At 46.2% G+C, this 22,063-nt stretch overlaps 1 protein-coding gene and 1 long non-coding RNA gene across 2 annotated transcripts in view; both read left to right on the top strand.

The window, feature by feature from the left end:
* Positions 1–1,348: 1,348 nt before the first annotated feature.
* The window catches only part of LOC139057563 (solute carrier organic anion transporter family member 4A1-like), a 79,509-nt gene continuing 58,794 nt past the window's right edge, over positions 1,349–22,063 (top strand). The window contains exons 1-3 of the mRNA XM_070536004.1: positions 1,349–1,480; positions 4,471–4,604; positions 10,056–10,302. The gene's annotated coding sequence lies outside the window, so the exon portion shown is untranslated. The remainder of the gene's footprint in view (positions 1,481–4,470; positions 4,605–10,055; positions 10,303–22,063) is intronic.
* On the top strand, positions 12,642–20,450 carry LOC135914719 (uncharacterized). Its single transcript, XR_010568389.2, has 4 exons — positions 12,642–12,779; positions 14,747–14,815; positions 15,876–15,956; positions 18,311–20,450. It is a non-coding gene; the product is annotated as an uncharacterized lncRNA (long non-coding RNA).

The following is a 22,063-nucleotide window of genomic DNA, read 5'->3' as shown; positions in this document are numbered from 1 at the left end:
TATGTTCCGGCAATGCTACCTGCATTACCGTTGAAGCCGGCGTCGTCTGCTTCGGCTTGACGCGATTGGCCCAGGTTGGCGTTTCCTGGATCCAAACCCAGGAGGTAGAGCGCCCTCGGGAACGAGAGCGCCCTCTGGAGAGGCTAGGTCGTCGACGAGAGGGCGTGACGGAGCGCTCTCTCCTGGGGGCTCCCGCCGCGCTGGAGCCACGTGGTTGGTTCTTCTTGGCCAGCTGTTGCTGCTGGTGCTTGTTCTTGGCTCGCTTACGGCGCCATCGGCGTCTGCGTACGACGCATGGGACTTGAAAGCGCTGCTTACACGCTTTGTCCGCCGTAAGATGTGGGCCTCCGCAAAGGGCGCACTTCGGCGAACACTGGTGGTCATCGGGCGGGGAGCTTAGTCCGCAGCCCCGGCAATTCTCATTGGTAGGGTTGGGGCAGACGTCCGCACGATGTCCCAAGCCGCCACACGCGTAGCACACCTCAGTTTGGCGTTTGTAGAGCGTGCAGCGCAGAAGGCTGACGCCGCACATGACATAGTTCGGCACTTTCATGCCGTCGAAGAAGACGACCACTGTGGTGGTGTTCTTAATGCGTTTGACTTCCAGAGCCTTTGGGTTACGATGGTTGACGATCATGCGCTGGAGTTGGACCTCGCTGATGTCGGCGTCCACACCTCGTACGTATGACTCCTTTGCAGGTGTTGTCTGGGGCCGCGATATATGCGGCCTCTTTGTATAGTGGTTCGCTTATGAGGATTTGCTGGATCCCTGCATAAGCGGTGGCGTTCTTCTCCGGGGTGGAGACGACGAGAACTTTCTGAGTGAAATTAGGGCAGATTACGTCGCCCTCAGTTTCTGTGGGGGCTAGTGCAGCCGCCTTGTCCAAGGCTTGAGCCAGCTTGATTTGGCTTATTTTCTTGACGTCCTGCACGCCCATTGGGCGGACAATAATTCGTATGTGCTCCCTACGTAGTCTGGGGAGCCTCGATGAGGCTGCGAGGCGTTGCAGCACGCCTCGCAGCGAGCCAGCTGTGGAAGGAGATGACGGCGACGAATGCGTGAGCAGTGGCACGAGCGCGTTCTCGCGGTTGCGCTGAGGGGCGTCAACGAGCTAGTTCGCCGGTTGTTCGCGGACGACGGAAATGCCGTAGCCATGTGCAGCATCTCTTTAAAAAAAGAAAAACATTTTGCAACATGTCGCGACATTGTCTTTTTCTTTTTTTTACTTGGTTGTGCATCCGCTACAAGAAACGAAAATACCAGCCTACATTGAACAGCCATAACGCATGACGAAGCCCAAGCATTATCATCAAAACATTTGAAACGCGCGAGCAGGTCACTTGTCACCGCGTGCTTCGTGACAGTGAAGTTCACGCTTGCACAAGTCACGCGCTACGCGCCCCACGTTCGTGCTACGAAGAAGAAGGCAGCAGGTCCCAGAGCCGTTCGCTCAGTCATTTTCTCTCAGCTGTTCATCCTGTAAGTGCACAAACAACGATGGCAGCTGCATTCCACGGTCGTATGTGCGTATATGTCTCCATCGCGGGCATAGATGCCAGACCGCTTACGTGGACTCCGTAGCTGTGTAGGTCGAGTCGGCTCGACCTCCCGTCAGAGTCGGCTAAGATTTACCTGCCGCATTCACTTAAATACCCAACGGGCTGGCCGATTGTTGAGTCGGGTTGAGCCAGCCAGACTGAACCGGGGTGCGATGGTCTTGCATCGCGCCCTGGTTCGGTTTGGCTGGCTGCCCGTATGTGTGCTGTCCGTAAGTGCTGTCCGTATTGGGCCAGCGTTCATTGGCCAGCAACGAAGCGCAGCTGTATTACCTCGTCTCGACGCAGTGTCGCCGTGATTTCGGCCTGACTTGTTTTATCTATGAACCTTAGGCCTATCGGAAAGAGCCCACGTAATAAAAAGAAGTTTGGTTGCGTTGTCATAGCCCGACATTTCACTCGACCTGCTCGTCTCGGTTTCATCTAAAAGAATGCCTAGGCTGACTCGACTCGCAAGGTATTCTCGCAACTGTCCTGATCGTGGCTTCGTGGCGCAAGACACAGGTGGAGCTAACACATATCCGCGGCCTCGTACAGGACGGTGGGGTGGGGGGTGGGGGGTATTCAGTAATTCACTGCTGTCCATTTCGGCCGCCTGCGGTAGGTTGGGTCCGCTTGTCTCTTCCTCGCTTGAGCCAATCAGCACTTCAGCAGCGGCCGTAATGGACAGTCCAATATGCGATTAAAGTTTGACTGAGCGTATTGGCACAGCATACTATACTAGATCTAGCATACTAGAAACAAGGGGTATATGTTCTTTTGACGCCGAAGACTTATATTGCTTTATTCATCACAAAGAACTCTTGTTTTGCATTGAACAATGTATTGATAATTATGGAAGCGTTGCTTTTCAAAATGATTCACAGATGCAAGTTGAAGCTTTCTTAAAGTTGTCGCCTATGCATTTAAGGTGCACCTACATGTTTTGGAATGTATACATTTTCCTTCAAAAGCAAGGAATATGTGTAGACTCGTCTATCGCAGCGATTCAGAGTGACTTGTTTCTAGCAAACATGAAACTCAGCAGGGGCGCCTCAAGAATTCGCGAGTTGCTCGCGTGTTCAGATTTTTTGGACGTTATTTAGTCCTAGTTGACTCTGATGAAAACGGCACTCAGTCGCCATTGAGACGCGCAGAAATAATTTTAAGTGAGCGTCTAGAGCCACTGGTCATCACATGTGAAGAGCCAGAGGGTGGATCCATCAGGTTCCTTGGCTTAAAACTAGGGTCTCCGCCCGAGGCACGCTTGTTGGCAATACGAACCATGCGCAGTTAAGCCTATTTTGCTATTCAAATCTGCGCATTCTGAGGACGTAAGACGAGCCATAGTTAGTTATTGCTACAGTAATGCGTTAAAAATAATCACGCCACGATAACGTTGCTGACAGCTTTCAGGAGCGTACACGCATGCAGGCTTACGGCAGCAAGCTATGTTTCCCATATTTTGGTATCTATCGCACAATCATTGCTGAAAAAAATCGTAACCAGGCATTCATTACCTGGGCAGGAGCCCTGCGGCCCAAGCAGGCGTAAAAAAATAGTGGCGATGCCGTACATTTATTCCATTGCGCACTTTGTAAAGAAAATTGCCAAGCGGTGCAATGTAAAAGCGGTCTCTCGGCCTCTGAAAAAATTGCTGAGCATGTGTGCGAAGGTAAATCCAGATGCCGCACAAAAACGAGGCTGTGAAAAACAACACAGGAAAAGTTCGTCGGGTGCACTGAGGGAGCGGTACATACTGTACTAATTTCGTGGGACAGAAAGTATCGGACATACTGGGCGCTGTCTGAACGCAATATTAAAGGAATATGACTACAGTATGTTTCAAGAGCAGTCGCCGGACACTTTGGTATTTATTGTAGAGATTGCGGATGTAAGCTGATATTTGATAATCGCACGATTGTGAGCAAAGATGGCAGTCAATTGACAACGCGAGAGATTATCGAAGCCGCCGAGACTGCGTGCACGGGAAGTATGCCGCCTGTTTCCCTTGGGGCAAAAGAAATTGATTTCCTCAAGCCGTAATCTGAAATATTGTAACCGTGTGGTACCTTTTTATTGCAATGTCGAGTGCAGCCAAGTGATTATGTGACAAAGCCGGCTTGGTATTGGTGGATGGTACTTCTTTTATTTTTTTGCATTTTTGTGGTTCTTTCCTTCGAGTATCTTGTATTCATTCCGCTGACAAGGGAATAAATCGATGGTTTCAGGTAGCGCTTCGTTGTGTGTGTTTTTCTTCTGTGTAAACCGCCAAAATGTTGCGTAATCGAACATCTAGTATACCAATAGGTGGACTCTCATGGCAAATTCGGCAAATCCCACCAGTGCGTATACCGGGGTGACGATGATTGAATCAAACGGCGCAACGGGGCGCCCATAATTCGCCGTCACAAAATGTTGCCTGTAACGGTGCAATAATTACACTATAATTTGCGGCGTAAAATATTGTGTCTTAACGTTGTGTCGATTTACAGGCCGCATACCTGTATTTTTTCTGACTGTGTGTCGCACTATCTTGTTTCTTTTTTTTTTTTGTCGCGGATGCGTGCAGTGAGAGAAGTCTTCCTATAGCTTTCGTAGCGTTGCACGTTGTACATGAAGCATTCTATGGCGTTCCCGCCGAACGGTTGTGTGCAGACTGTTATAGAATACTCCGGGGTGCTATTCTTGCTGTTCTGGATCTTGCCAAAATATTCGAATCAGCCCTTTTTCGCTGATTGCCAGCTGCGGCCAAGGGAGCAGCGGACCATTGCGGACTGCCTTGTCTCACGTCCGGCTAGAGACTTTCAAACGCGGCCTGCTGATGCTATAGGTTATAGCCACGAAACAAGTACCACACCCACACTTGCCCGACGCGGGAACAATGGGGCGCACGGTGCCAATTCTCACTATTCACTGCGCGCATGCTCGCAGGTAGCAAGACAAGCTGGCGAGTCCAGCGCGCGGACAAGACGACGAGCCTGCGGGGGCGGCGTCGGTGGCTGACGTAAGCGCGCACCACGTGACGCCCAAGGCACACAAGAAAGGAAAGAAGCATGGACAAAAAGGTACCTTCACTATTGCTTACGAGGAAGGCACGGCGGAAGCTAACCTAACCTAACCTAACCTAACCAAACCTAACCTATGTAGCTCGTGTATGGACATTGCTATGGTTTTGGTCTGTGGGCGCCTCTGCGTTGTAATCCGTGTGCTGTCAGCAAAAGTGGTTCCGTTGTTTAGGCCCGGTGGCAACAATCGACGCACTGCAAGCTACAGAGGCAGGTACGTCTGCACGAGCACATTCCTGGCCTCGACTGGTCACACAGTGGCCCCAAGGGCAGCGCACCGACGAAAAGGTCACGCTGTTATGCATGACTTGCATCCTTGCTGTATAATGAGTGCGCTGTTTTAGCAAACTAATGCATGATCGTGTAAAAGCCGTAGTAAATTTAAAGGAAAGTAATTTAAAGGAAAGCTCATATGAAATCCAATGGGATTGGATTGATTACGTGCGTTAACCACAGACGGCGAACAAATAGGAATTTGCTGACAGGTATCACACACGGCTGAAAACGGTCCCTGCAGCCCACAGGCCGGCAAATTGACTCATCAGTCGACTCGCTGAGACTCACTCAGCCTGACTCCTGAGCCTGAATAAGTCCAGTTGAGTGAAATTTTAGCGAGTCTGAGTCCGAATGAGCACCGTTGAGTAGGATCTTGGTTAGTGTCAGTCCAAGTGAGCCTTAAACAAATAGAATATATAAGTATGTATTTTGTGGGTGAGTGTGAGTCGAGTTTCGTTTATTTTCCCGACCTATGCGGCAACCACATGTTGCCGGTAGCCGAACGCTCTCCCACGACCCTGCACGTTTGGTTGCTAGGCAACGCCAGGAGCGGGTGCGCCGGCGAGCATCGCACGGAGTCGTCGAGATAGCATTTGCTCTGAAGGCATCAGCCAATAATAAGCTCGCGCAAACTTAGCTAGGGCTATCAAGTTCGGTAAAGCCTTGTGGCTGGCGTCCACCTAATTATCAATTATCCTGGCTCTTGAGTTCCAATGTGCGAAAGGATAAGGAAGGTGTGGTACTCTTACCTTTCTTGAGCTCTCGGAGCGAACAAGCTGTAACGGCGGCATCTTCGAGGAATACACGTTTTCTCCGATGAAATGCGTATGCACAAGCACTTGACAGCACGTTTCCTACGCAGCCAGCCATTCATATTACAGGGAAAAAGCTCTTAAGCTCCATTCGCAGTGATTCAGGCCCTAGAGTAAGACGAACAGGAGTGTACATACTGGACAGAAAAGGCCATCAAACTATATAGCGCAGGCACCGAGCTGTTTCCGTGGCAGCTGTGGCTGCCGAGCGACACTGCCGTCATTGATTGGACAGTACAACGCGAGTCCATCATTAGATGGGCTCGAAGCCTTCCCGGGATAGTTTTAATGCCACTCATTCTTTCATTCCTACCAGGCACTCTTCGGTTTGTACATACGTACGTTTTTGTCTCTCCTTGCTTGGGGCTTCTTCAATAACAAAAAAAAAATTATCCTTTGGTGGAATTTCAACCAGGATCCGCCCGGGCTGGCTGCTGTGCCTATTAGTCCACCAACGCATGCGTGAAAGCAGTAAATAACAAAGTGCGCGTCAGTTAGCCAGATCCTTTCCTGGTCTCTAGTCGTTAGCTCTTTAAAACGTTGTGCAACATTATACCGCCTTGGCGACCAGAACAGAACATTGTAACGTTTCTTTGTCGGCATACAATAAACCAGTCCTCATTCCATCGACGTCGCCGCGCAATAGTCTTCGCTGTAGCATATCCCGCACGTGCATCTATTTTATTTATTTTTTGCCGAATTTTCGTCAGTATGCTACTACTATTTTTTTTTCAAGTGCATATTTTTTCATGCGGATTGTGATTGCATATGATTGAAGATTTGGTTTTGTGTTAATATTGTATTGTTGATTTATATTACTTATTCTTACGATAACGGCATTGATTGTATATAAAATTATCTTGTCTTGAGTTTTGGATAGGAAATGTTGCGTACCTATTTGCTTGCTTGCCAAGATGTTTCGGAGCTAAAGCCTCCGTGAGGCTGTTGAGCCCCTTGCTTTCGCTTCTATTTCTATAAGCCTATAAATTAAAGAAAGAAAGAATGAAAGAAGGAAGGAAAGAAAGAAAGAAAGAAAGAAAGAAAGAAAGAAAGAAAGAAAGAAAGAAAGAAAGAAAGAAAGAAAGAAAGAAAGAAAGAAAGAAAGAAAGAAAGAAAGAAATGTATTAGTAACAGTAGGGATCTCATCGACATTCGTTTTCCATTTTTTCGGCGCTTTATCCTTAAAGGGGCCCTGAACCACTCCTCGAGCTTGGTGAAATAATAGTCCACAAGTAGCATGCGCTTCTGTGAAAATCTCGGCGAAGTTTTGCTGTCGCACGCGGTGCGTGGAGCTCGCAAGTGGAGCGCGAAATCACGTTTCTCTCAAACGCTCTCTTTTCAAACAGAAGCCTGCTCCTCACTACCTTCTGCACCCTTCATTTCGTAATAAAGCGGATTCCAATACGCGGCTGCTATTGGTAGCTGCGGTCGGCTACGTAGCGCAGATACCACGGCCGCCGCTGGGTGCCGCCACGAGTCCACTGGCTAAGCACACTGCGGCTCGCTGTGGACAACCGCGTTTGGCTTATGTTTAGCGCGTCGTAGACACCAAAGGCGGAAGTCGTGGCAAAAAATGAAATTTGAACTTCGCGCAACGGTGAAATTTAGAAGGCGGAGAGTTGTGGGCACGCCCCACACAGTCGTGTCCTTCGCAGTCAGGGTTGCAAGGTTTGGCGAGTTCTCGCCAAAAGGCCTACGTTTAGGGGCTCCTGGCAACTGAAAGTCGTGCTTGGCGACTTGGCTACTTTCTGGCTGCTTTTGGCGGTGGTAATTGGTATAGGCAGTGTCCGAATCACACTGTCCCCGACGACTCCCTCGAAGCAACAGCCCCAAACACTAGATCTTGAAAGCAAATTCCAGAGCTGAAAACATATCATAGCCGCCGTATGGCCAGTGGGCCTATTCGACTTGTGCTGGGCTGTCCAGGACTGCCCGAGATGCCTCATATGCGACACTCGTTGGCCGAAATCAACATTTCGGGCAGCCCGGGACTGTCGTGGACGTATAATTCAACATAATTCAACAGGCTCCAAGCAGCTCCCACTTAATAAGAAGAATTAACCAGTTTTAAAGGAAATGCTTTTGCGTCCTTCGTGCGACGGAAGCAATAGGTGGTGTCCAAACAACACCCCCAGCGACGGTTACCTCTGCAGAGCATCTCGAAGACAATGGTTCTTCGCGCCAGACGCGACTGCAAGCGAAAACGCGTCATGGCATCCATGACTTTACAGGTGTCGATGTCATTGTGACTATGCGACTACGTTCAAAGGAGAGAAATGCGTGACGTCATGCAGTTCGCACAGGAATGTTCGAAGTGGTCATTGTGGTGTAAGGACGGCGTGCAGCGAGTTTATTGTTTTGAAACTGGCAACGCCGCTTCGGCTATGAGAAAGTACGAAAGTGGGTGGCGAAAATTATCAGAGAACGTCAGCTGGTCGTTATGCTAAATTATTACACAATAACATATATGATAAAATTTTTGTTCTCTTATTTTTGTTTGCTATCAATGAAGCAGGCAACCACAGGTCTTTCTCGCCTTTTTCTTCATTATTCTCGCGTCGAAAATTGGCAATTGTTGGTTTGTCGCACCGTGGCTACATTTTTGGCTACCAATTAAAGCTTTTGCCGCAGTTGGCGACTTTTATGGCCACTTTTTGTAATTTTTCGGCTACTTTTTCGCCTCGAAGACCTCGCAACCCTGCAATCGCAGTGCAATGCAGTTAAGAAACGGGAGCACAGCGGAGGCCGCGTTTTGTTGCCAATAACTGCGCTTCTGCTCAACGCATTGATATAGCTTTTGCGGCAAAGTACTTCTGAAACAGCCTATTTTCACTTCAAATGTCTTTCTCCACTTCGACAAAAAGTGGTTCAGGGCCCCTTTAACAAGAGATGATCTACTAGATGTACATGGCGTCCATGCCACGCGCGCTGCTCTATCTCGGAGGCCACAGATTACATTTTTTTTGTATTTGGTATAGATGGAGAAACAGACAAATTGTGTGAAGATCATGAGTATTACCCGCCGTGGTTGCTCAGTGGCTATGGTGTTAGGCTGCTGAGCACGAGGTCGCGGGATCGAATCCCGGCCACGGCGGCCCCATTTTGATGGGGGCGAAACGCGAAAACACCCGTGTGCTTAGATTTATGTGCACGTTAAAGGACCCCAGGTGGTCAAAATTTCCGGAGTCCTCCACTACGGTGTGCCTCATAATCAGAAAGTGGTTTTGGCACGTAAAACCCCATAATTTAATTTAATTTAATCATGAGTATTTGCCTAAAGCATTTGCATGAGCAATTACGTATAATCCGTGGTGCGCGGATAATACGGATACAGCGTTGGATTAGGCCGACGCTGGTGTCATCTGGCGTACATCGTGCGTGTGCTTTGTGAACATTTACACCTATAGGTGGCGCCACGTCCATTTGTGCCCACGGTGGAGTTTTGTGCGGTTCCGGTTTTTGCACAACACGCTATGGAGCGTTGCGTCACGCGCTATGGCGCTATATTACGAGAACATTTTGCACTGTAATTTAGCGCTCTATTGTTACAGTGAATGGGGTCCTGAACTACTTCAGCAAAATTTGACTGGAACACTAAGGAATTAAGCAAATTTTGGAGACGCATATCGATCCCGATAGTAGTACGTAGCCTCAGGATTTATTTTAAGTAGACATTACCTAAATACTGCTCAGCTACTATTTCAAATTTGTAACCGAGTTCTATAATAAAGGAATAAAACTTATTAGGTGGGAGCCTGTTAATGAGATTAACCAAACACTGCTTCTTTGTCGTGAAAGTAATGCCCGCCTCTTCAAGTAATTCTCCTGGAAACACCCACTAGTGCTTAGGATTTTTTCCAAAGCTTTTTTTCCCCCAAGATGTAATAATTAAATAACCCCGTCTTTATACCTACAAAGGCGTCCTAAATTATTTCTAGCGTCGGGATCATATCGATAAACAAGAACATAAAGTCTATTGCATTTGATCTTTCCGCTTTCATTCCATACCCTCGGTGGGGAGTATTATATAGGCGGCACGTGGGCCACATCAATACAGTGCTAATACATATAATACTATACCGACACACCAAAGCAAAATATATGATTAAATGTAATGTTTTAACGCAGCAGTAAACACAGACTGTCTATAATAAGCGGAAACGTCGTAATTATTACATTATCACAAAATGAAAACATGTTATAAAACGCAAATGTTCAAGTGGAAAAAAAGAGTGTCAAACATTGTCTTACGGGGCGTGTGGACGAGTCGTGGCTATTGGGCCTTTCTTGCAGACAACACGCGAGAAATGTTGGCAGCACTGATACTTACATCTCGTACTTTTTTTTTCCTTTCCTGTTCAAGCCGCAGACCTGGGCCAGTCACCATCAGCCTTAAAGAAGCTGCACCACCGGCGAAAGCAAGACAACGAAGGCGGCGCGCAGGTGGTCAGCGAACTGCAGTCGCCCTCGGCACAGGGCGGTGAAGAGCAGCCTGTCTCCGCCGCCAGCCCGAGCGAGCCACTGTCGCCGCTGTCTCCGGAAGGCCCCAAGCCATCCACGGCGCTCGCCCCTGTCGAAGAACCGGCCCCCTACGACGACGACGCTGCCAGGTGGGTGGGACACGAGATGTCTTCATGCACATCCGCGATTCCTCCTGCGCTGGTCTGTTGCATATCGAACTTTGAGCGCGTCCGGTGACGGTTATCCGTCGCACCGATATGGGCGGCTCTAATGCGCCGGGCCGGCGAATCGGGTTCGCGCGGCAGGAGAGGGTATGTAGATCGAGGACGCGGTATGGGTAGCCTCGCGTGGAGGCTGACGTACACCGCTTCGAGAGAAAGGTGAAAAAGGTGCCACGGCGACCAGCTTGTGCTCTGCCCCGCTCAGTGGCGAAACTCGCTCTTCGGAAGCAGCTTCCGGCTTGCTTATCTTGAAGGAAAGGGGTCGCTCCACGCGTGAACGCGGTTGCCTAGCATTACACCGTCTCGATGCGCTATCGTCTCGGTCATCTAAAAACGTCTTTTAAAAGATGAATTTAGGGAACGCAAGGCGCCGAATAGCGACTGCAGTCCTGCGTCGTCCTCTGTTCGATATTCATCGCACACTATTCATTCCCGCCCGCTGCCGTGTAGGCCTACCTTGTGTTGGGTGGGGGCACGTAGTCACAAGGTATAGTGGCGGTACTCGGATACAAAAAGTTGCTGAAAATATGATTGTATGAGGAAGAACGGCTTATTCGGCCAACATGCGCCTTGGACATGTAGCAATTCATCTGATAACGATGGTAGCGAGTTGAGTGATCGGCGATCATGGAATCCAATCACACTAATTATATGCCACTATTTGTACATGCCTCGTCATACATTCGAGAGCAGTAGGCGATAATGGCATCGGACATGACCCTGATGACCCATTCTCGCCTTTTAATGTGTTCAGAAAGGTATACCGGTACCTACGTGGGAGTGATCACGTGACCGCAGCAGCGATAGTTAGTGAATGCTATAAGTGTCAATAGTAAAATAACGCACGCGTGACAGTATACCAGGCTCTGGGATCTTTTTGTTAAATTAAATTGTAGGCCCTAGCGTCCCGAAAGGAAGGAAGGAAAAAGTGTAGAAGGAAGGCAGGGAGGTTAACCAGTTTAGCCTAACCGGTTTGCTACCCTACACATGGGAGCGCGATGGGGGGATGAAAGATGGGAGGAGAGAGAGAGAGCACATAACACAGCGAACACATCGTCAGTTGCAGTCCGTCACTCTTGCGCGGTACGCGACATCACTGTCACAGCCGCTTGTCCAAGCCCGTATCCTTCATAAACCGAAGTAGTCCCTTCGTCGCCTTCAGCTGCGATGTCTTCTGTCGGCGATATGTGAAAATGGTTGCAACTGACAATGGTCTATTGTCCAGGTGCGCTAGAACGGACGCCATGGACTGTCTCTGAACATTATATTCAGGGCAGTCGCACAGAATGTATTCCAGCGTCTCCTCGCAAAGACAGGCATTGCAGAGAGCGTTGTCGGCCATTCCAATGCGAAATGAGTAGGACTTCGTGAAGGCCACTCCTAGCCATAAGCGATAAAGCAGGGTGGCCTCACTTCGGCGGAGTCCAGTTGGCATACAGAGATGCATCAATGAGGGCAGGTCGCGTTGATGATTGCTGCGGTTGGTCTGGCTGCTTGGTGTGCACCATAGAGAGAGCGTGATCTCCCGTGCAAGCACTGAAGTCTGCTGGCTGCGTCGGACCGTGAAAGTGGTATGGCCTCTTCCTGTGTGTCTTCAAGAGCTGTCCGAGCGGCTTTATCGGCGTCTTCATTTCCTATGACGCCGCAGTGACTTGGTAGCGACTGAAACGCCACGTGATGTCCTTTCTCATGTGATGTATGAAGTAGGCATCTAATATCGAGCACGAGCTGTTCGAATGGCCCGCGACGCAGAGCTGATAGCACAGATTGTAGGGCTGCCTTTGAGTCACTGAAAATTGACCATTGTCGAGGTGGTTCCCGATTGACGAAACAAAGTGCAGTGCGAAGAACAGCTAGTTCCGCAGATGTAGATCACTCTAAAAACTAGGAAGGGTATCGCAGGAGTGAAGCGGCCGGTTCACTCTTCAAAGCGTCGTTTTACTCTCGCAAGATGTCGAGGAGAGTGAAATGCATTGTTCACTCTCTCACCAAGGAGAGAGTGAAATGTGCTTTTCACTCTCCCCTTCAGAAAGAGAGAGTAGTTCTACTCTTGCGGCAATAGAGAAGAAAACTTAGCGTAATCTTCTGCTTCAACTGTAGGTGGCTGGCCCCGAACATGGCAATGTATCATTCATGCACGCTCGCTGAGCAAATAACACATCGTTTTACTTCTAAGAGAACAGGCCGCCGCAGTTCAAAGGAATGCGTAGCGAGCGCTCTACTTTTTCAATCGGAGTTCTCCACCGCGCGCGCGCGCGCTCAAGATCGCGGAACAACACAGCACCGGACAGCGAGCAGCGACGCAGGCCTGCAGCCAGGGGAGATCGTGTATCAGCCATCTCGCGTTGCCACGAAAACACGACAGTCGTTCGTCATGCCTTGGATATAACAACAAATCCTCCACGGTAAGTGAATTCTAACTTAGGTGCACATTCTCCGTATATGTCATGCTATCGCCAGGAAGTCGTCGCTGCGCTTAGCCGACGCGATTGACTAAGGACTAGGCATACGCGCTGTGTCTCTCGATGTCAATCGAAAAAGCCAGTCGTGGCGATAACTGCATGTGATTTTATCACTTTGCCGTTGTCCGTAAGAGCTTTAAAGATCGCAAACGCTGCCAGAACTATGGTATGTTCAATAAGACGCCAGGCGAGAGGACGTTTAAAATGGTTCGTTCACCAGCCCGTGATTCCGAGCCTATGCGGAGCGTGATTAGCGTGCGTTTTGTGTGTTTGAATTTATTCAGTTTGGCAGTCTACTGTGTACGGAACGCTGTTGAACTAAGGAATCACATAACAGAAGGCGTCGTTTTGCTGGCAGCGTGCTTTTTTTATAAATAAACCGCGCGCTTGACGGTGTTTCGCGCAGGGGGAATCTGCGACCACTGAAGTTACGTGCAGCACCAGTGCTAGTTAGAAACTTTGCCGCAGGCATTCAGCTGCATGCTGCAAGAGGTCAGTTAGGCGCGTTATCTTGAACTTTCTGAAAACGCATGAGGAATCCATGTTTTATGCTGAAAAAAGTATAAACCCCATATATAAGCGATCTTGCGCGCGGCAGCTACAAGCGACGCGATGGAGATGGCTGTCGCGTTCGCTCGTCGCCTACAAGTCGTACTCCGTGCAAGCGACGATATTGAGCAACGCCTCCCCGGTGTTGCCGGCATGAGGGCTGCAATCACGCGTGACGCGTGCTTTAGTAATTTACGTTGATGTATTTTACTATAAAAAGTAGCATAAAATATTTGCGGAGGTCTTGCCGTAGGTTCTTATCCTTGCACGTATAAAAATTGAATTATTCGCTCGTTCCGCGCGACAATCGGTAGTATTTGAGCGATGTACATACATCCAGTTCCGGCTTCGCGCTATTGGCTAGTCGCTCATAGCACTTTCGGGCGACGAGCGACGATTTCTAGATTTCCAGAACCGAGCCATCTGTTCAAGCGACGGCCCGTTTTGTCGCTCGAAGCCGTCATCTCGTCATCGCTCGAAGGCAGTCATCTTAACATGGTATATTTATGTAATGTCTCCGATTGGAAAGTCAAATCAAGTATGCTCTCTGGAGACAAACACATAGCAGCAAGTGTCATTGAAAGGTTAGAAATGTGTTTTAAAAAAGCTGATTAGTTCTGAGAAGTGACTGCTTTTTGTCTTGCCTCTCAACAGATACATCCATGTGATAAAAAAATAGTGGTACAATGAAATTGCATATTTGCTTAGTGACATGATACATACTTGCAATGAGCACGGTGCCTGTGTTTACTATAAAAAAACAACAGCCCGTGCTTGGTTAGGTTAGGCCCACTACAACATGCAGGCATGGGTGATTGGCACTTTTTTTTTATTTCTGTGTCGTGAGGTTTATTTACGTGCGTATAGGTGCAATGGCACGCAGTATGGCTAGTACAAAAAAAAAAGGGGGGGGGGCTCAGATATATGTAGCTCACTGTACACGACACAGGGCAAAGGAAATCCGTGTTCAGCAACTATGTTAAATGCCATGTACGTAAATTTTACAACGCTACTCATTTGAAGCGCGCACAGGTGCATATTGAAGAAAAGTTTTCCAGGGTACATAATTTAGTGCGTCATTTACACTAATTTTGCTCTAACCACAAGAGATAATGATTTTAATATACTGCACGGAAAAACCTAGAGCGACTTAAATTGTGTGTCAGCTTCGTGTGTATACATAAAGTCATTCCTATGCATTAGGTTTTTCGCGTAATGCATTACCTGTTGACAGCCTATCTTATCATGTGTACTCTGTTTACATTACAGTTGTTTATTAGTTTACTCATTTGTTTTGCAACTTATGAAATGCCGGTGTATATATATTTTCAACATTTGACAAAACCCTGTATGTTTTGTAGGGACAACCCAGGACGTGCATTTCTCAGCACCCAGTCAACTGCCAGAAGTGACTCGAACACAGGCCACCAGTAAGTGGACATCAGTTGCAATTTCACATTATGAAGTTGGCTGCTGCTTTGTACTGAGGCTTTTTTTTTAATGAGATGGTGGTGTCGTTCTAATGTACGTTTTGACCACAAAGGTGCGATCATGTCTCACAGAGGCATATATGGTTGCTATTCTCTGCGAGGGACGTGTTCTCGTGTTCGTGAAGCATTTGTGCTTGGCAGTATTGTCGCCCAATGAGTCAGATATAAACACTGTAACTCGCCACTGCCGGCAAGTAGTTGCGAGAAACACAATATATTATGACGCTGTAAAGTTATTTCATTAATTCGAAGGAAAATTTTGCAGCGGGAAAAAAGGTTGCTATTCCAGGTAAACATGTCTTTTTCTCACAAGGTATTTAACCAAACTGGATGCGCGAAATTCGTGACTTATGAATAGATTTTAATTCATCCTTTAGTAATGCTTCTAAAAGAGACTAGAAATAGCATGTGACTACCTCTCCAATCAGCAGACCATACACTTACAGTCATAAGTGGTAGTTCCATGCAGTCTCGCACTCTATATAACCTTTCCTTTCAGCACCATTGGAACTGGCGGCTGTGTTTTCAGAAGGAGGAGTGCACTTGGCACTGTATATGTATGTGTGAAGTCGGTTTTCTTTGTATGTGTTGGCTCACTGATACAAACAGTGCAAAAATCAGTTGTACCATGAGGCTGACGACGCCTTCTGCTGCTAGAAATGCGGCACTTCATATTTTATAGTACTGCATGAAATTTAAATCAAAGCTAGCACATAAAATGATCAAAAAAACTAACCGCTGTTATAGCTATTTTCCTCAAAGAAAGCTTGTCCTTTATGGGCTGTGTTAATCTGAGCTCTCCACCGATGTTTCAGTAGTGAATCCCTTAGTGAGTGAGAGATTGGGGGCAATTAATCGTGTTAGTCCTTAAATGGTGTCCTAATTATGTGTATTTGTTCCAACAAAGTTGTCTAGATTACATTATTGTGTAGTGTAAAGCTTATGAAACCATCAGCAACTAGTGAGTTACTAACATGCATATGCATTTGTCACTATACAGGTGGCACTCGGCTGTACCACTGCAGTGCTGTGGAAATTGCCAGCACCAGCGGCTTTGCAACAGCTGTTTCACAGCATGTCGGTATGTGCTAATTTATAGTTATGTTGGGATGGGTTAGTATTATGGACTACTGCTACTCTGTATTGTGACAGATCCATATGATAAGTGATGTAATGGGCACAGTGAAAACCTGTGAATGTTTTGCTATGGTAAATAAAAAGGCTGTCCTTTTCGTCACTGGAGCAGGGGAGAAGAGCATGCAGGCACTCCTGAATGTACATATATTTCAAAACATGAGAGAGACATATATATATATATATATATATATATATATATATATATATATATATATATATATATATATATATACACATACAATTAAACTAAAGGCAGGGACATTCCATCTTTCATATTGAATTGACTTGTACAGCGCAAAAATACAACACTGACCACAGAGAAGCCCACATGTTAACAGGTTTGATACACACAATAATTCAACAGATTTGATACTTCAGGTGTGCTATTTTACGCCAGGGGGAAGGGAAAGGGGACAAAACCAGAAAAAAGTGGAGTGGAAAAGAAAGGAATCGTGTCAAAAAGCATGAGAAACATCGTGCAGCCAGGATCGCCAGCAGGACATCTGAAAAGCACTCCGATAAAATTACATACAGGGCAACCTTACGTATTGTTTGTTTCAATCAACTCAGATCACATGCAGCCATTACTGCAATCAAGTTGTTTCCTTATGTCATGAGGGAATGATGTGGGCCCAAAAAACTGTTTAGAGCTGAAGGATTATGTTCCATGCTAGCCTCATTACCTGCTTTTTATCATATTGTTATCAGCTGCTTATGTTAGGGACAAAAAGTAAGAGTACGAGGTCTTTCCTGATTCGCCATTCCACACAACATGTCTTTGTGACTATATGTACATGCAGATGATCCATAGATGAAAAATATTCAGTACAGTAGAATCTCATTACAAGATACACTTGGTTGTAAGAGACATATGAAAATGGTTTGGTTGGTTTTTCGATGTTTGCAACGTTAACAACACTGTACACAAGAGACACCTTTGTTACTAACGACTTTTTAAGTATTCACTACTTCGAAGGGACACAAGCCAGACACATTCACTTCATGCACCTTGTGTGCTCTGAAGGGCGTAAAGATCACGCAATCCTCACACAAGTCAATTGCGCATGTCTCTTTAGCATGGACTAGAAAAGGAAGGCAACGAGGACAGTGCAGGGCAGAAAGTGTCGACAGTTGAAGCTGATGAGCGTCTAAGAGCACCTCAAAGGCACTGCGAGCAACAAGGCTTGCGAAGTGAAGTGTTTAACTTCCAGAAGTTAGGAAGGAAGCTAGCACAATCTACAGTCACTAAAAAGCTGTGAATGTCTTCTTTAAAGGGCCCCTAAGCCACCGAGGTTGAAATTTATTTGCGGTGTTGCAGTTGTACATGTTAAGGCAACGAACACGTAGCCATGAGAGATTTTGGAAACGGTGCAGTAATAGTGGAGCTACGTGTTTGATTTTTAAAAAGTAGTCCCCGCTCATTTTACTCTTTCATCTGGTACACGCCATCTGGATAGTATCGTCTTTTCCTCGCCTAGTACACCTCCAAATGTTACGGGACAGGCCATCACCAACGAGCTCTGTTGCTGCCGCGCAGGCCCGTCGTCCTGCGAGGGGTGGCGCTAATGCAATACAATGGAACTGTATGGTGACTCTAGTTGAAGAGCCTCATAGGGAGACCCTTCTGTTGGCGTTTCTGTTCTTTGCCCCCATTGGCTGCCCACAATGGCATCGCGAGCAACGCGACGAGGAAGAAGGAGTGTGTATTTGCTTGCAGGCCTTGCCGGCAGTCGTACACTTTCGTTCGACCAATCGACAGCACCGGAAACTGGTGAATCATCAGAGACAGCCTGGTGAAGTCAGGACAAACTGGGGGGTGCAGGATAGGTCCAAAGAGGCGCACGGAGTCGTTTTCTTCATATTGTGGTGCTCCCACAGTGCTACGCACTGTGGCGTTTGGCATCGTCAATTGTGACGGCATTCTGATTTTGATGCGCGTGTTTACTTGAAATGTTCAAAAAATGTCGAGAAGTGGTTTAGGGGCCCTTTAAGCCACCCTGAGCAATTATTCCTTCAGATATATCTAAACATACTTTAGTGATGATGCATAATAAAGTGATCTAGTCTGGCTCCTCAGTGTTTTAAAATTTTTGGTATTGAGAGACATGTTTCCCGTGCCTCTTGAGTATCTCTTCTGACGCTTAACTGTAATGTACACACACAATTGTATAACTCCTCCTGCAAGTATTATTCATTAAGCCTGGTCACTGATGTGCAAAGCTTGTGGTTAAGTTTTGATGTCCGTACTTTTTAGAGCTATGTTTATTAATTCACGCTCTTATTGGTTCTTCGATGCAGGAGGCAATGCCTACGAAATTATTGGCCCTGATGACGAGAGCCCTCAAGGGGCAAACGACATCTCTGTTGCAGAAGTGAGCCCGATACCACCTGAAGTTACCATGACAGGTGGCACGGCAGCAATAGATACAGAGACGGCCATGTCTACTGCAGCTGCAACAGTGTACGAGGCAAGCAGCAGTGTGTCAGCATCAGGAGCAGTGTCAGAAGGAACCGCACCAGGCCTGGTAGAGCAACATGTGTGCTATCACTGTGACTTTTTTTGTAGTGCATACAACTCATTTGCTCAACATACGAAAGCTTTTCACCACGACTGTGAGCCAGTGTTCTTGTGCAGCAAGTGCAAGACTAAGTTAAGTGTTATAACACAGTACAAGCATCACTTTAAGATATGAAAACATATTACAGTTGTTGCCTCCCCAGCCAGCCCACATAGTGACAACAATGTGGAACACATGGTAGGACACACCTCTTCCCCATTAGAAGATAGTAGAGACTGTCAGTGTTGTTGTTAGATTAACTGGTCTTTGTAGGCAACTAGAAGGACAACACAGGTGTCATAAGATTGTTGTTTATGTTGTTGTTGAAGAGGTAAAAAAGAAGTTTGATGCAGCTGAAGTGCCAACTGATATTGAGCAAATCAAGAACAAGCACCTGAAAAAGCAACACTATCGAAATTTGGGTATCTGTGTGCCGCCAACTCTGGTAAGGATGGCATAGGACAGAAGTGTGATGAAAATCACATAGACACTGCTGTTCCATCACTGGTCACAGTGAGCAGTGACTTGTAGGGCAAGAGAGTCAACTGAAACGAACATTATGGCATAGTGTCATGCTCCCATGTGACAATTTTCCATGTTATTTTGCATGATACAGCTCAACCTCCAGAAACGAGACTGCAAATTGTCTGTAAAAAGCTTTCACAAAAAATTATTCATAACACTATTAACACAGCAGTATCTTCTTTTTTTGTGGGTTCGAGGTTCCCGGGTGTCCATTAATGCAAAAATTGCGGAAAAAAAGAACGTGTGTCGTACTTGCACCTTTTTAACACGTACGAGGGGAACAGAACTTTTCTAGTCATGCATCTTCATCATACTATCAGGTTTTTAAATGCCTTTTATAATTATTATTACCAGTTATATCTGAGTGCATTGTATGCATTTATCAGGTCAGTTGGATCAGATGCCTTATCTGCAAGGGAGCCCTATATTCAAGAAATTTGAATTAATATAGGTACGTTAGAGACGCAGTCTTTCAGCACTTTATTGCGTGTGGTTTAAGCATTGCTCAATACTTTTGTGGATGACAGTTTCAACCGGCACAGCACTGCGCTTTGTCACGGTCATGTATCTTCAAAGTGGTGTTTACCATTTGTGTTGATGTGTTTGTGTATTCATAGAGCAAGTTCTTAATTTATTTTTTTCCGCATTCTTGTGCTTGCACTAAGTTTGTATAAGGCAGGTACAAAATGGGCGTCACTATAACGAACTGTTCTGTTGAGCTTACACTTGCAAATAATAGTGTTCAGATGGCCGCACTTCTATGCAGGTGCACCGATAGCTTTGTGTATGTTCTCATGTTTGTATAAAGCTTATATAAGCTAGTTACTAAATGTATGTCACTAAACATTGTGATATTCTTTAAAGAACTGCTTGGTTGGTTTTACACTTGTGAATTAGTATTGAGGCGGTGGTATTTCCATGTAGGCCCACTGCTAGCTTTCTGTGTGCTCACTTGTTCGTATTAAGCTTTTACAAGGGAGTTACAGCATGTACGTAACTAAGCGCTGTGATATTTTTAAAGAACTGCTTTGTTGGTTTTACACCTGTGAGTAATAGTGCTCAGGTGGCACTAGTCATGTGTAGGTACACAGGGACCATTTGTATACATTATGCTCATGTAAAGCAGTTACAAAGTGTATGTCACTAATCACTGTGATATTTGTTGAAGAATTGCTGTGATGGTTTTACACTTGTGAATAATAGTGGTCAGGATACAGTACTTGCGATGTATAGTTGAATTTATACAGTGCCAAGACATGGGCTGTATACGTACCAAAAGAAATGTATGTCATCATATTGTTGTGATTATTACTGCTTGGATTTTATTAAACTCTAATAAAATTTTTTCTTGTATCTATTGAGGTATGGCAATTTGTCATGCAACCAAACTGAGGACCTGAACTTGTGCATACAAATAAACAGCTAATTTAAGAGTATACTGCTCATATTCTGCGAAACCAGTTTAACAAATCTTGTACTACAATGCTGAAAAAATGACAGAGCTGACAGGGATGTACAGAAAGTTCTGCACTGGCTGAAGGACTGCTCCACACTGGAGTTGGTAATGTTGCCTTTATTAAAGTAGAACAGTAAGTGAGCTTCTGTTAAAAACGTGACAGTCAATGCAGAAACATAAGGCAGACGAGCAGATGTGGCACATTTTTTTCAGGGCCCTCCATGCCTACTACTGCATTTCTAGTCTTCCTGTGCTCTTCGTATAGGCCCCGGTTCAGCCAAGGTTTTTACTCCATGACAGTTGTTCTACTGGGTTCGTAGCAATATTGAAGAAAAAGATGCAATGGTTTTCAAGAACTTTCGAGGCCCCGACACAGTAACTTCAAGGATCTCGTGCGATTTTTTTAGTAGTTTGGACAGGCGATAACTTGTTCAACAACATTGTTAATTTTAATGCAAACAAAAGAATACAAAACAAATCGCAATTCACTGATTTCAAAAATTTGAAAGACTGCTAATTTGCCTTTCATGCACACAAGGAAGCATTTCAAGAAAGCGCTCAGTTTTTCTGCAATAGCACAATTAACTACTTGGACCTGCAACATTTGCAGTTTTTGAATACTGTTTGGTTTGACAGTGTATGGGATGTCATCTGTTGCCTCAGCTTTTCACCACCAAATAAGCAATAGTCATTTGTAATTTCCTTTTATTGTGTCTGTAGCTCTCAATTTACTCATCACGGCTTTGAATGCCTGAACTGTTGAGCTTCCTGCTTCTGCTCCTCCAAGTACATTTGTCGCCGGTTCCATGTGCCTAAAACTGGTATCTGCAGCTCCTTTGTAATTTCAACTTTAAGGATGTCGCTTTCCTTCTATTACCTCCACAGACAATTCACTGTGACATGCGAACAGTGTCACAGAAGGGGAAAAATACCACTTGGCAATGTCTGCTATGTCTAGCCAAGTGTACAAATTTAAGGACTTTCCAGTACTTCTAAAAATTCCAGGGTTTTCAATGCCTTGAAAATGGCATTTTAGAAATAAAGGGTTTTTCAAGGATCGCTACAAACGCTGGCTTCTAGCACCTCAATAATTTGACAAGCTTATTTTGGCATGGAGTTCGGAAATTCATGCTTTTTAGCTAACGCTGCACTATCTCTGTACATTGAAGCCACGAGAGCGCAACCATTTTGGAGTAAAGAAAAATACTGAAAGCTTTTAATACCACTCTTTTTCTATGGAGCTTCGTATTGCCTAGTTAGGTTTACGAATGTGCCTGGTTTTGGTGGGCGTTTCTTCGACATTTTCTGTGAGAAGTAGATGACTAACCCCCGTATTCAGAAATGTATATTAATACAAAGCTCATGCTTGACTTTATATAAACGACGCCTGGTGCGAACGTCCCCCAGACCACCCGCCGTGGTTGCTCAGTGGCTATGGTGTTAGGCTGCTGAGCACGAGGCCGCGGGATCGAATCCCGGCCACGGCGGCCGCATTTCGACGGGGGCGAAATG

This window comes from Dermacentor albipictus, chromosome 3 (assembly GCF_038994185.2).
Source record: "Dermacentor albipictus isolate Rhodes 1998 colony chromosome 3, USDA_Dalb.pri_finalv2, whole genome shotgun sequence".
NCBI classification, from domain to species: Eukaryota; Metazoa; Arthropoda; class Arachnida; order Ixodida; family Ixodidae; genus Dermacentor; species Dermacentor albipictus.
Note: the sequence above shows the minus strand (reverse complement) of the source record. Positions and strands in the feature narration are given on the sequence as shown.